Here is a 16,088-nt window from a genome sequence, read left to right as displayed (position 1 = left end):
GAGTGGTGAAATTCTACGCGCCTGGCAAAGGAAACTCGAACCCCCAAACAGGACGCAAACGAGACTGAAGCACTCACACACACACACACACACCCGGGCAAATAAAATCATCGACTGCGCGGAAATGAAATGGTGTATGAGCGAGTTGGGGTGGTGTACATTTTTTATGATTATGATATGTTCCATTCCCACGATCGCGTAACCGCACAGCCGGATGTCCCAGAAAGGAAAAGAAGCAAAAAACCAACAACAGAACCAGTTGCCGGCACTTACTTTACGGTGCGAATGGGTAAAAGTTTGCGTAGCGATTCTGCACCGTTTGCGGAGCCATGCGACACACGGCACTCGGCCCAGCGTCTTTCCTTTCGGATGAATCTTTAAGATCGGTTTTTCGGTTCGGTTTGCTCAAATGAAGCACTCCTTCACCGTGGCATGATGTGTGTGTGTGTGTGTGTGTTTGATGGCATTGGTTAAGGTGTAAACCACGGGCAGAAAGAGAGCAATAAATAAATTGTTGGAAATTCGCGTACTGCTTGAGAGGCAATAAAATTTTTAGTGCTTTCGTTTTGCGTGGTTGGGGAGGTTGTTTTGGTTGTACATTTAGCACTACCTTTTTGCACGGCCGGTGCAAAAAAAAAACCATTCCACTGAAGCCTTTCAACCTCGCTCACAGCCCGGAGTAACTTTTCTCATCCATTATTTATCAAACAGCCGAAAATCCATATACGTTAATAAAGTTCTCCCCTTTTTGTACCGCGGTGGGAAAGCTTACCACCACGGGGGTTTGGGGGAAGGCTAAAATAGGTACAAAACAACAACAAACAGAAGAGAGAGAAAAAACACACGTCCACACCTACACAACCTTTAGCGCCCTTGTTCTGTTTGTTCTTTTTCTTTACCGATTTGGAAATGTCCCATCTCGTGGGATTATGATGTGGTTTAGCTTTTAGCTCGGTTTTGAGCAACACTGTGACTCCTTTTGAGCGCTTTTTGTTTTTGGTAGCACACTCTTAAGGTGAACGATTAGGTTGGGATATAATTTTTCTGTTTTCCATTTCACTACATTTCAATGCGTTCCATTGGAATCGGCAACTGTTGTGGCGTTATTATTTCTTTTCCATTTTAATTTTGCTTTTACAAGGCAACTCCCACATCATTAATTCCCTTTGTGGAAATTCTTTCGACCACTCGATTTAAAAGCATATTCGAGCGACCAGAGCTAAAATCAGATAAAAAGCTCATTAGGAGGGGGCGTTGAAAAAAAAAGAAGCTTCCCTCATACGCACATTGGTCGTTTGGCTGGGGACACGATCTCGAATATCTGAGAGATTCTCTATCCATTTTCCATTAATGCCGCATCAGTATCTAGCTCGTACCAATGTATGAATGCATGGTATCGGCCCAACAGATCCTCGTATCTTCCGACGTGCGCAGGTGTGCTTAGTGTGTGCATTAGTCGGTGTGTTGGGGGAAGCTGTGTGGATGTGGAAATTGAGTGAATGTAAATAGTACCCTGTATATATGGAGGTGGTAAACAAACAGCCCACACAACTCGCAAGGTAGAATATATACATTGCGTAATATAGCCCAGGTCAACGAGTGTCAAGCGTTTGATGCTGCTGATGCTGGTGATGGCAATCGTGATAGCAGAGCACTATGGATGCCAGTGCTCGAATGGGGGGACACTATCAATTTAGCAGCGTTTCCATCCACCTACTAGCACAATGGCTAGAGGTCGAACGATTAACTGTACGGGAGCAATCGGAGCTGTACCCATTATGCTCTTTTACGCACAGTGGGATTAGCCCAGTGCCACGTTCCGTTCAGTGGTGAAATAGCAATGTTTTGAGGAAGCTCCATGGAGTTGTGGACGTTGTTACGAAGTAAGCAAAGAAATATTTCACTCGAACTACATCTTCTTATTAATCTCTTCTTATACTTAATTTCTCTTAGTTACTCTTAGGAGTTTCTTAATAATCTTTTAGCAAAAGCCTTCGAAGACTTCCGTTTAATATAAAAGATCTGTATTGTCCGTTCATGTCCAGAATTCCCTGGAACATCGGATGAATTCCAACAAAGTAATACAAAATTGAAATATTCGTTATCAATTAAGTGTAATTTTACTTCTTCTGTTCTATCGTGCTTCATGTTTTATTTTATTTGGAAGTCAGTATATTCTATAAATGTTAAACTTTAAATTACTTAGTAGCATTTTAAGGCCTAGGACGCTTTCTGACCGACAAATTTTGAGTCTAGTGGGAGCTTTTCCACATTAGTCGAACAGCCGATGTCAATTTTAACCTATTTAATTACTTTGACAGTGAATCAAAGTTTGAAGTCTGTACAATGTACAACGTTTTTAATGTTTGTTTGTATATTTTTGTTTGTAATGTTTTTAAACAAGACTTTTATTTTTGCGAATTCTCGTATTTCTTTACTTTTATGTTTTGCAGGTATTCTTTTAAGATCTTTCTTTTGCAGGCCGGCGTTAGCTTAATGGTCTAAGATAATCAATAAAGAAAATTTCTCTTCTTTTTTAACAGTCTAACAATGAAGACGATTCACTCATTTCACGAGTACAAAATGCATTCAAACACACTGTCCAGAAATACCAAAACTCACAATCAACCATCGGCACAAGAGGTTGCACAACGAAGCTGCCAACACTTGCACACAGTACATATGTCGACTGGTGCTTTTAATTTCAGTTCCAACTCTTAACGCACCTGCACACACCTGCAATCGGTACGCAATCTGGTACAAAGAAACAAAGAATAACATTTCACTTATCAAAATTCAAATAAAATCCTATCTTTCCCTCCTCCACCCTGTCTGATTTCGGGAATGCTGAGGGTGAAATGGATTTAGCGAGATAAAACCACTACTACCCTATCGAGGCGTGATGGAATCCTTCCCAAAAAATAAAGGACTCCTCCATCAGTGCTGTTTTGTTGCTGCAGTCGATTCCATTCCGGTGTAAAGTGACCCAAAAACAGAGGCATGCTCTCATCTCCCCTCTTTTTGTAGCGAGAAGAGAACAGACACACACACAACCCACACAGGGAGGAACGTGGTTTTAAGATCCACTTTTGGCCGATGGTACCGCACGACCGCCATTATCCTTTTTACCAGCGTTTAGCCATCGCACAAGTAAATTGACCATTTTCCCTTTCGACCGATACTAATCTGCCGGTTGTGGCTGGCTTGCTGGTGGTTTACGTTTGAAAGTCCGAAAAAGAATACGAATTTTGTCGGCACCGTTTGGAAAAGGGTACTTTGGGGCGGGGGGATGGGTTGGAAAAATTGTACGGTCAAGCTAGTTCGAAGTTTTTGGGAAAGGTTCCCCATCTTGCTGGGGTTGCTGTGTCTACCCCCATGGTCATACAGTTGCAGGGTGGAAATTGGAAGGGAGTTAAGCATTTTGAGGGCACCATTGGGATGCAGGAATTTAACCAAAGCACTAGCAATGTAAAGGAATCGAAAGGATAAAACAACATGACACACACACACACACTTACACAAAGAAACATCGCCGGATAAAGCAACTGCAAAGAAGCCCTGTTATCACTAGGGGGATGAAGTTTTCAAATCAAGAAACTGACTTACAAAGCTGAAGCTGAGAGAAGACACTAAGAAGGATCCAGGACCTCGATGGTATGGGGGATGGAAAAAAATAACCGGTAATAGTTTTGAAAGGGTTTTTTTTCATCCGATCGGTTGAGGTTTTAAGGATAAAAAAGGGGGGGGGGGGGAGTAAAGTTTTTCCTTTGGAAGCTTTTCCGAGTGTTTTGTTTACCTTCGATGGAGATTTTAAACAATTCAATACATCAGGATGGATGTCGGTGGGGTTGGATGGCGATTTCTCGGGGGACTTCTCAGCAACATGATCTATCAGTGCTATTGATGCTATCTTCTTGTTGGACCAAGAGATCAAACAAAAACCCTTTTCACGTTCCCTATCCTGAAAGTGAGTTGGCTAACATCTGACCTCTAAAGCTCAAGATATCATGATGCTCGAAATAATGAAGCTTGTTATGGGAAATCCTATCGAAAGCTAATGAAAGATAAATCGAACCGCAATTCTTCGAATCACGCGGAAAGAAAAACTACAGCTCACACAGAAAGATGTACTTTTTGTCGCATAAAACCATCATCACACTAAGCCGCTCATTAGCAAGTTGGCAAAGCGCAGATTACAGTTCTGACAATCTGGAATTGTTTGGCAGGGAAGCGGTTCCACTTTTTTTTTGCACCCATCGGAATCGTAACGCAGGGCAAATCATCCGCAACTGTTAAGCCCTTTGTCCACCTTGATTGTTGGGTCGACTAATTTATGCACCGGAATTATGGTCCTCCTCCTTCCCCTTTCCTTTCCAGCATGAAGCAGAAGCGCAACTTTCTTCGGAGTTTTATGTTGCACGAAATGGCTTCCGATGGTAAGGGATGGTTTGCTAATTTCTTAAGGCCTGCCTTTTTAGTGGGTGCGTTCATTAGGTGGTTGTCTTTTTTTTCATCTTACAGACTCCCTCGTTTTCCTGATCTCCGGTGGGAGATGACATTTGCCAGAAGGAGCAAGAAAAAAAAGTAAACCCGCCGTACGAACAAACGAATGTCCGCGAAATACCTTCACTAATCCCGCGGGCGCAGATTGTCTTCTTGATGGTTTTGGAATCGTGGCAGATTCGTAGAGGCATTTCCGCTCCGGCCTGCTCACAATAGTCGTCCCTGTTTTGCCCTGTTTATTATTCATTGGCGTAATTTATGCAATGCGATCGGTGTTGTTATGAAATAAATAATTGATGCGGCGGTTTTACCACCTTTTTGGATGGGAATGCGAAACGCACAGAAAACCTTCATCCTCCTTCCTCCCACACATCTTCCTTTTGGATACAAAAACCGTGAGATTGGCCATGCCTTTGTGCGCTAGCGCGTTTCTTGCAGCGTACTTCAGCCACCGTCACGTTGCTCAGTCCATTCGTTTAGAAGGAATTTAGTACGTTTTTCTAGGGACAATAATGTACATACTTTTTGGTGTGGTGTGACAAAATAAAATACAAGCAACAACAAAAAAAGAACATTTGAAGTGTCCGGGCGTTCGAGTAGGCGTCTTAAGCAGGGAGGATTAGGATCGGTATGGTTTTTGTCATTGCGGATGAAGAAGTTTACGTTTTGACATTCCGTGAAATGGAACAAAAAACGGAAGCGGAGGCAACAGAAGGTTGCCAAAAATGGAAGAATAATTAGATTTGGAATTGGACCCACTAATGTGAGAGCGCTGTTCTGAAATGTACAGAACCTTCGAAGATTATGACGTTAAGCAGAGTGAATGGTTTTTGGGTTTTGTGTTGCATTCCAGAATGAGATCCAATTTTAGGTTTTGTAAGAGTGTTTGAAGTGTTGTAATATTTTTTAATAATTATGCTTTGTAGCTTTACTACTTAGCTAGATTGTTTGTTAATATGTTCATTGATTGGTTCAAATTTTTTAAAATAAAAATCTCCATTTTGTTTATTTGACTATTGTTTTTGTCATTTTTTTCAGGCAAATTAAACAGTTTTGGTTTAGTAAAGCACATGAGTTTAATAAATTTAATAATCAGTTTAAATATTCCTGATACTTTTTCAGGATTTTCAAAGAGTGTTATTAGTGGAAATCTGATCGAAAATTTGAAGATTTGTATAATGTTTAGATATCTTTATAAAGTAAGCTTCGTAGAGCAGATACCTAAAGCAATATGATTTCATAAAATTAAGAGAAAGCGAATTAATTTTATTTAAACATTACAAACAACCCACTTTTTCTAACATACACCAAAATGATTCAATTGATTTCATCCGTTATTGTTTAATGCACTTTGATGGCGCATAGATAGTGTTTAATCCGGCCCCCAAACCATAAATACAATCAAATGAGCAATAAATCGACTCCGAACCAAATGTGCCAATCGTCACCAACCAACGGGCTTATAAATTTATCACCCATCGTTAAGCTAAACGATACCGCAACGGACCGAAATCAATTCCCGGTGATTCACCACCAACTCCCTTACTAAGCGTGTGCCGGAAAGTGTTTCACAGATAAAAATAATATCGTTTCTTAATTTCCTCCCCAAAACCTCACATACACATGTTCCGGCAGTGGGAACTCAGTTCTCCATCCTTCGTCGGACGTCCACCCAATCGGGCGCCCGATTGAGAAATCAAAAACCCGATGCATGCGGTGACCAATTAAGAAAATCTTCACCCTTTAAAGTGAAAATCCTCTAAAGCCATCGGTTGGTCGGGTTTGCCGTAGCGTTAACCTCATCGCCCTTGGAAAACGATCCGGTGCGCCCTCGGTACATACACGGACGGTGTACCGCGTGTGGTGCCGGTACCGCATTTGCCGCATTTTCGGTTTACGGAGTTTTCAAGAGTTTCCCTCCACTCTGTTCACGGGAGTTTTCAAACGTGTCCATGCATAGCACATGCCGATGTGGCGGTATCTTCGTACGGTACGGTGCCGAAACACGTTTGGACAGTAATCCGTTCCAATATCTTCATGACCGTTGCCGCACCGCAAATGAGATACCTTGGGGGGGAGGTTTGGGCGAAACCGTCACGACCGTAACTCCATCCTCGTCTTCCCAAAAAACCCTGCGATGCGGTGTTTTGTGTCTTGTAAACAATTTTAATAACATTTCACGCTAATCGGAGTACAACATTGCCTCCTCGGTGATAGGGTTGGAGTAGCGGAGAATTGGAAGCGTAAGGGAACCTTGATTGAATGTGCCGTTGACATCGATGCTACGTGTGCGTGTGGAGAGGAAGACATCCTCACAAACCTGATAGGCGTGTAGCACGTGGTATAATCGGTTTTCCGGCCGTTGTCTCTTTCTCCAAAAGGGTCTTGTGAGTTTGGGGGTTTCATTTTTTTTTACTTCTTCTCCCGTGTGCTTCCCGCAGCATACGATTCGGGTGGAACGTAGTAAGTCATCGGTGTACATGGGAAACAGGAGAAAGTGAACAGGTCTAAGCTGAATGAAGATGTTAACACGCGCATCACGCATGAGACGCTAGAATAACAACTTGACGATTCGGTGAAGGTGGTAACGGTCTGATAAATTTTTATTCTCTGTGCAACGCGAGCTAGAGGGCTCTGTCCTAGCTCTTCAGAACATGGTTTGTCTTTGACGGTATAAACAATTTTAATTTCTTTGTTAGTCTTATAGAAAAAGTGAAAATTTTGAATATATTCGAATGATTTCTTTAGCTCAATTTTATAATGTTGAAGGTACATTGTTTTACAACAAGTGATAATTTCGACATTTAAGCAACTTACTTTAAGGCACAGAAACATATAATTGTTTACTAGCATCTTATGCTCGATAAGACACCCAGAAATTCAACTGTATCACTCTTTCTGTCTCCGCACTACATCAGACCTGCAACGATTACATCGCGTTTCCCACCCGCAGCACATTAAGATCGTCTTCAACCAAAAGGAAAAGATAAACTTCCATCAACAGGCCACACCACTCTGCCGTTCCATTCTAAATCTTATTCCCGGCATTCGCCGGCTACCCCGCTTCATGCTCGATCCGGCTTATGTCACACGGTGACCTTAGAAAAAAAGGTTTGGCACCGGCAACGTAGGGCGCGAAGCCGAAGGTCACAAAACGAGATTTGAAGATTATCACGGTGTTGTCGTTTTTTCGGGCATGGGGAGAAGAATGTTCGTCACCATGCTACGAAAATGAAACATAAACACAGCAGGACAGCAGGAGCGCGCGTGCCTGATCCAGATCAAAACCGCTTGCAAAGGGACGGCTTTCAGGGCCCCCTCCGCGGAAGGTACGCGGAACGGGACCGGTTCATCGTTGAAAGCGGCATAACATAAACAGAACGCGTCAACCCATACTCTTGGGTTGTGTCGGTGCGACCTGCTGAAGCGATGGATGACTAGACTTCCTGGCCAGCGCGATGAGAGCCCACGGGCAAAACAAGCCGCTTATGCAAGGCGCGCGAAAAGCGGAACCCCAAATCTTACCTTCGGGCCGCGTACTCAAGACGCGTAAAACGTCTTCCCCGTGTACACACCGAAGCTCAACAACGCATGCAAAAGTACGTGTACCTCCCGATAGCCGGGACACGGGATAAGGATCGGACGGAGCCAGAGCCAAAAAACAGGAGGAAGCGAGTGCCACACGTTCAACCTCTTCTGATCGGATTACGGAGCGGATGAGAGCCGCCGCTGGGTTTTGGGATCGAGTGAAAGAAATTGAATTCCACCAGATTTAAGCTGGTGTGTACGCGTACCGCATCGAAGGTTTTACTTTCTGATCCAAACAAAACATTAAACGCCGGGGAGGGCCGTTGAAGATGGAACTCTGTTTTTAAATTGACTTTTTTTTTCGTTGCACAACACAAGAGGTACAAGGAAATCACTCAATGTGTAGCCGAAAGGCAATGTAATTGTGTAAAACACGTAGTACATCAGAATTGGTAAAACGAACGTGCAATTGAATTAGCAAAAAAATGGGCCGATTTCACGTACCAGCGTTTTACGTGGAGACTTGTTTCAACATATTTTTTTCGTTGTTGATAAATTCATCGGAAATCGTCGCAAAGTGGGAACAATTATTGATCGGTTGTGAACGGTGAATAGAAACGTATTCGTGTAGCTGAAAGAACGATAATTATGGTACAAGTTAGTTGTAATTCCGTAACGCAATTATGCTTCCAGGATGAAATACAACATGCAACTTTATTTTGGGAATACCAATACAACAGAAATACACAATTTAATTTGAGCATAACAACTATATTCTCCTGGCGAAGCCTAGAGAAATAGCTAACAAGGACTGAGGTTTAGTACCTTTGGTGACATAAAGACTCTAGATCGTGCAACAAGGATATATCACCGAGGTCCTTATCGCCCGGGGTATGGTGCATTCCGTTTTTGAAATAAGGAAATGACTCTCAATCAAAAGTCTTTAAGTACTTTAAAAGGACTTTAAGTATAGTTTGTTTTAATACGGCTTGGCCATCCTAAACAAAATAGAAAAAAACCTCTTTAGATAAACATTTGCTATAAATTGTAAAATAACTAAACAGAATGAAGTACAGACCTTTCAATTAATGATGATAATTGTTATCAATTTTCAAACGGCTATTGATACGTTAGTTTTAAACCTCGTGAACTTTCGCCCAATCAAACGCAATCCGTTTGAAGGGTAGAAAACATTTCTTTTAAACGATGTTGAATTATTTTTTTTTTAATATAGTAAATATCTTTCAAAACTTTATTATTCTTTTATTAGTATCGCCGGCATATTGCATATTTTAAAATAGAACATGATTAATTATCACTTTTAATTAGCTTAGATTGTATTCACAGAATGCTATGCACCAGGAAAGCAAAACGATCAATATTTGTGGAAAATTCCATCGTAAAACTTTTCTAAAATATTTAATTTCAAACCCCGATAATTTTAAATAACTCAGCAATTTCCTGGAAAGCTTCCTAATGCTGGGGAGAAGAAGCTTTTGGGAAACTTTTCTAACCCCCCTCAAAAAATTATCCAAATCCTGATGCCGTCGCTGTCATTTGCAACTGTTGTAAACTAGCACTCGTAGCAGCTGACGCTTCATCGGAAGCTTCAAACCGATTCTAACTTTCCCAGTCGCACCAATCCAATAGCATTATACCGTATAAAACTTTTCTATCCCCATCACTGTTTTTTTTTCTCTTCTACCCTACCCCTTCCCTCATCCTCCTTTTCGATATCTTTCTCTCTCCTCGTTTACGAGGACTCATATACGTTCTTCCCTCGGTTGAGAATCGAACTCCCCCCGGTTTTGGAAACCAACCATCCGCGCTCATTACACTAATTGAATTTTACCACCAATTGGTGAAGTTTCCGATACTTTTAAATTCAAATCGGTTTTCTTAACACCGGCCGCCTTGGTGGTGGGTTGGGTTGCGGCAAACGGGTTGAGTCAGCTGGTGCTTGGAGTGTTTTCTGGAGTGTGGAAAAGAAAAGCAATCCGGTTAAATTCCGGTTTCTTGGCACCGAGATGTTAACCTCCCAGGACTATTACGATTGGTTTGGTTTGGGGTCAACTTTTGGGAAAGAAAACTTTGTTGCGTTTCGTCCCCCACTCAGAACCATCGACACAAAACCACTGCCCGCCCCCCCGATGAACGGACGAAACTGGCCGGATACGGGGTGAGTCCAGGTGATGGACAAACGTGCGATTATTACCCAATCAAATTAAGCTGATTATAATCAAATAATTTCTATTATCGACTAAGCCGCACGTGGTCCGAGCCGGGGCGGTTCAGAAGTGGCAGGAGTAGCAAAAAACGGTAAAGGTAAACCCCAACCAGTAAGTACCACCCGATGGGCAGCATTTCGTTTCCGGTGCGACCGTTTCCGTCCGGCTGTTAGTCCTTTACACAGCAGTTGGGAGAGCACAAATAACACAGCATTCGGAAAGAAATACTTTTAAACTTTCACCGACCCATGGGACGCACCCGGGAAACTTTTCGTCCCTTTCGACAGTGCGGGGGTCAGTGGGGGTGAGATGGAGAGGTTTATTGGGGTGAGATGGAGAGCTAACATCCAGCAGCACTGCTGACACTTGCGTTTCGTACAACTTTTGCCTTAGCGGGCGACGATAATGACTGGGAAAGTTTTGCTCACCTTCGAACCTTCCGCCAGCAGCACGGACTCTGCCATGGAAATGGGTCATCGGTTTGGTGGGTCAACGATTGAATGATGAAAATGAATGATCAGCAACATTTGCAGAATCGTGCTGGAACGCATTTTTAGAATGTAAGAGATTAATTTACAATCCACTTTAGGGTTGAACAAAACCATGACATCTTCAACAACAAGCTCCAGGCAATTCGACGTTCATTAATTGTACATCAAAACACTTTACCATTGCCGGTTGGGCGATCACTTCTGACAGCATCAACTATGAAAATCAACCCCCAAATAGTCATAAATCGTGAATCGTTACTCTGTCGCACGTCTGTATGGATGTGTGTCTGTGTGTGTGTTTAAATCATTGTCAATTGACAATGGATCAATTATCAATTAAAATCGAATCACCAACGTTTGAGCCGTAAACGAGCAACAACGGCGACACAGAAAAAAAACCCATTACGAACCACAAAACATTAAAACTCTTTTAGTGAACAAATCCCTTCACACTTTACCCGGTGGGCAAGCGTGCGAAAAGAATTGGCCATGGCACAAAACCCATTAACGCCGTTAATCGAGGCACAGGTGCATTGCCGTGCCATTGGTCAACCCAGTGCATACGATTTTGCCTACGACGCGGGATCGGCCCGAGAAAACATGAAATGAAACAATTATTTAAAAATTAAATTTTAATTAAATCCCCATTCGAAGCATCACTTACATGCACCGGGCAATGTCCGGCCGTGCCCGTATAGTGGGTGTGTAAAGTGGAATGTGTGCGAAACTTTTAATGCGGCACGGTATGGGTATCATCACCATCAGCCATCATGGTGTCACAGGATGTTTCCTGTACTGCATATAGGGGGAAAAAGAAAAACAATTATGGTACCACACTGGGCGTAGAGGCACGTTTCTCTGCCTGGACCGGGCAACAGCTGGCAGTGGCCGCAGTGTGTGCGGCGCCTGTGAAAGTACTTGGTACTGCGATGGCATGAGTTTAATTGTGAGTGAAAACGTGGAATATTCAAAAACTACCCAAATAATAAAGCGAAAGAGAAAATAAGAATACTTTCACTAATTTTATTATAATAAGGAATAAGATTAAAAAAAATACTTAGTAAGAAAAAAGTAAATATGCAAGGAATAGGACAAATTACAATCGATTGAAAGGAGTGACAATTGATAACAAAAGTAACGAAAATTAAAAAAAAAACAGAAAATATTTTTTCTAACTTTGTTTGAAAGGATTTGTGCTTAAAATGTTATTTAAATGCTGTTTGCGTGATAATTCCAGAACATTATAGCATCGATTTTTATAGCAAGTTAGGATTAAGAGCTTATCATGAGTTCCCGAGATGGAATAATGTTACACAAATCGAGAAAATGGCCGTGTGAGAGAAAATCTGTATAAATAAGGGCAAAATGCGAGCTTTCGTACTGTCTTTATTAAACGGTAATAAAGAACAATTTATGACTTTTTTCCTATCGAAGACTTACAACATCTTTAGCTGATTTTTAATGCTTCAGTTCAGTAACAATTCACGGAGATTCAACTTACGAAGAGATAAAAAATACAACAAAATATACATTCGAAAATAAAGTTATAAAACACTTCGGACGCACACGAAACGTTTTGCTAGCATTGTAAATAATATAAAAATGTTTACAACCCATCAATCAAAAATCAATATTAGCACAAAAACACACTCGAGCCAGTTAACGATAAATTACTCCACCCGAAATGCCATCTGCTGCTATGCTCGATGCGAAATCCATAAGCTTCGTAGATGATATTTCAACTTAAAAGATGACATGCAGTGCGTACAACTTGTACGTTTACCCTGAGTGTGTTGTCCTGAGTGCTTCACAAAATAACAAGCGTGCCCTGTGCTGTGAGTGGAAAACAAGTTTATCGTTCACACACCACCATCACAGCGGGCCGTCCACCGCCCCCCTATTCGATCCGAATGGTTGTTACGAGCTGACGCATCTTTCGCGAAAACAGCACCGTGTTATTGTGTGGATTTAACATTTGATCTCCTTTCACGCCCCCTCCCCCCGCGTTTTCGTCATAAAGCCAAATGAAAGTGTCTTAAATTGCAAGTGGTCCTCGAAAAGTTATTTTGCAAATTGAAACATATCGTACATCGACGGAATGCTGTTATTGCTACGTTTCCAAGTGTTTAATACCACTTAATAGTATTAAAGAAATTAAAACCCGGGAACGTATCCGTTCTCGGAACACAAAATAAGTGACACACAAAACCATCACGCACTTTCATAAGTGATTAAATAATGATCATTCCAACTGAGTTTGTGATTTTAGTGCAAAAATTTAAAACCCCATTTTACCAACGCATTCTAAAACAAACCATCTCCCAACAGACAATACCGACTCGTTCTCGCGTTTTATGTGCCTCTTTTGTGGCAAAATATTTATTACCAGAACCTGTTAGCGTTTGCCGCTATTTTGCATATTCATCGAAATTGAGATCCGATAAAGGAGCGAACGGGCCCCGTATGCAAATCAGGGTGAATAAAAATCAAACGTGCAATGCGATAACTTGATAAGACAAGACGAACCGGATTGTATCACGGCAAAGGAAGAAAAAGGAATGGATGGAAAGAGACGAAGTGGAAAATATTGTGCAAAAACACCTGTTTGCTCGACCAGCATCGAGGTTCTTGGCTTCACTGTTGCTGTTTCTTAAGCCAGCTCGGGCCAACTATTTTTCCTTTCGCGTCATTCGTTACCGAGTGACCACACGATAATTACAATTTGTTCGCACTTCAACCGGCGACCCGTACAGTGGCGATAGTTTCGATGGGGCGCAAATAATTAGTACCGGCCCACATTTATCACCTTCGACTGCGAGGCAAGGATTCTTTCGCCACCGTCGGATGGACATGGTTAGCGGGTTTCGGGTTTTTTTTTCTTCTTTTTTCTACGCCATCAGTACCCTTTCGGCGCCATCAGTAGCGGACATCCAGCAGTGCAGTGGTAAATGGAACCACTCCTTATATGATCATACGGACTAGCAATTATTATGCCAGCATAGTTTTAACCGCGTAATAGCTTTTCAACTCACCACACTATTGGCGCCAATGTTGAACGAAAGCCATTCAAGCTGGTTCGGCTTGGTTCGAAGCTGTTTTTGAAGACCGCCGCTATCGATTTCGTTTAATCTGAGCACATTAAAACTGTATGTGAATGTACCGTCCTGAGCCTTTCCACGGCATCCGTCGTTATCCAAGACGTGGAGATCCAATTTTGTTTTGTTTTGCAGTAAAGACGTAGATTAAGAAGCATTTGCCAAGCGCTATGTGCTGGAACGTTTCGTCGGTTATAATGAAACATTAACAAGACAATAACATAAAATTAGTGGGATTTTTTTTTTGTTGCGCTGTATCTGTAGCTGTTTTTGATGCAATGATCATCCTTTTCTTTTGCACAAACCATAGAAAAGCGCAAACAACGAAAGTACGGATTTTCATTCGGTATCATCTTCACTAGATGACTGCTTCTCTGTCCTACATCTCCTCGTTTTGTTGCCATTCTTCACCCAGCAGTTGTTCGACAATGATGGCAAGAAATATTGCTTCAGATTCCTGTGGACTCTCCGTTTGGCGGGGGGCTTTGTTTAGGTGCAGCACAAAATTCACCCACAACGCTGGTTGGCGATGCAGCATAAAATCAGCACAAGCGCAAAAATGTTTCACCACCCATCGGTCGGTCGTGGACGATCCCGTTCAGCAGTCCCGGTGGAACAAATGGTTCGTGCTAGTGTATCGGACACCAAGCGTCCATTGTTCGCCATGAAACCCGGGCTAGTGTGATCGATCTGTGCCCGGCCAAGCGTTGCGGATAAGTGGGAAATGAAAAATGTCGCTTCTCGCAAACCGGAGTATGGAGCATCCTCAGCTGAAGAAGGTGTGTAATTTACACAAATTGCATATCGCTTACGCTTCGTGCAGTGCAAACGATTTTTCCCCTCTCTGTTCCTGCTGGTTCCTCCAGCTGTTCTACAGTTCCTCCGGGTGCACCGATCCTTGTGTACCGTTTCTTTTTCGATTGCAGGGAAAAAGGTGCCACCATCTTTAAGGATGCTTCCCTTCTCGGTTTCCCTTAGCCCGGCCGATTCATCGTCGATGTCGAGTGGTTACGCTAAAGTGGCGAGAAAATTAGCATGCACGCTTGCCAACACGACTCTTGCGGGTGCCTCGAACACCAGTTTTTTTTTTCTCTCGACCACACGTGGCCCATGGAAGAAGCCCGCAAAAGTCTTTGCAGTGTTGGGTCCCGATGTCTTGCGAGCTTTTTTTCATCGCAGAAGTATATTGATGAGTGAACGAGAACTGACTTTTATAGATGCGTCAACAAGCGCAGGGTCTGATTCCTTCGTGTGGACCACTTTCTGCAATCAATCAACCGATTCCGTTGATCAACGCGATCGTTGTTCATCATCGTCGTTGTTTTTTCCCTCTTCTTCCGTGTGCTGCTTTCTGTGTCAGTCTTGTTATCGCCAACGTTCGATCATTGATCGATCGATCTTGCTGCGTTTCTGGCTGCTAAACGGTGCCCTCCGGTTAGGTTACATCCTGCTGGATGCCGTGGGTACGTCGCTCAACAAGGTGCCAGTCATCATTTTCACACCCTGTTTTCCCATCGGTTTTGCGGTTTGCGAAGAATGCGAACCAGGACGATGCATAAGCGCCGTGTGATCGAGCTGGACGAAAGGTTAGGTAAGGCTTGTTGCGTTTTGGATGCGTTGAAGTTGGATCGATGATGGATCGATTCACTATTGCAGTTCGTGCGCACACAATAACATTTGGAAAAGGGAAACCGGTAAGTATGATAGCTGCTGACGTTGAGATAAAAAAGCGTGTATATGATGATCTTTTCGAGTGATCTCTTAATGTGCATCAAGCCATTGTCATTCTATCTTAGAATTTTTTTATTGTTAAAATTGACGTTCAGAAATACGGAACTTCCTCGAAAGTTCGAAACTATTTGCGCATTCGATTAATATCGTTCAGATAAGATTAGATAAGTATTGCGCTTACCATATTTTTAACCTTCATTTGCCTTTTTATCTGGTTAAGTTAACAATGTAAAGTATTTGAATGTTTGTACACCGCTATTAAGGGCTTAAATTTGTTTTCAATTAATACAATCATAAAACTGATAAGTAGAATAGATGTAATCGCAAATCAACTTCAAACATCCAGCTTGTTTCAAATAGTAGTAAAATAAAATAAAAAAGCAATGCAGATATATTCATAAATAAATATATTTTTACAACTCGTTCATTTACAAACGTTGTTGCATGAAAATCAGTTCAATCCTTAAGCTGTAACCTTATTATTCGTAAATATATTGATTTGAAATTTTTGC

General features: G+C 42.1%; 1 long non-coding RNA gene across 1 annotated transcript in view; it reads right to left on the bottom strand.

The window, feature by feature from the left end:
* Positions 1-16,088, bottom strand: part of LOC125763150 (uncharacterized) — a 108,397-nt gene that overhangs the window by 53,319 nt on the left and 38,990 nt on the right. The window lies entirely within an intron of this gene.

Source organism: Anopheles funestus, chromosome 2RL (genome assembly GCF_943734845.2).
Source record: "Anopheles funestus chromosome 2RL, idAnoFuneDA-416_04, whole genome shotgun sequence".
NCBI lineage: Eukaryota > Metazoa > Arthropoda > Insecta > Diptera > Culicidae > Anopheles > Anopheles funestus.
The sequence above is the reverse complement of the archived record's forward strand: the minus strand, read 5'-3'. Positions and strand labels throughout refer to the sequence as shown.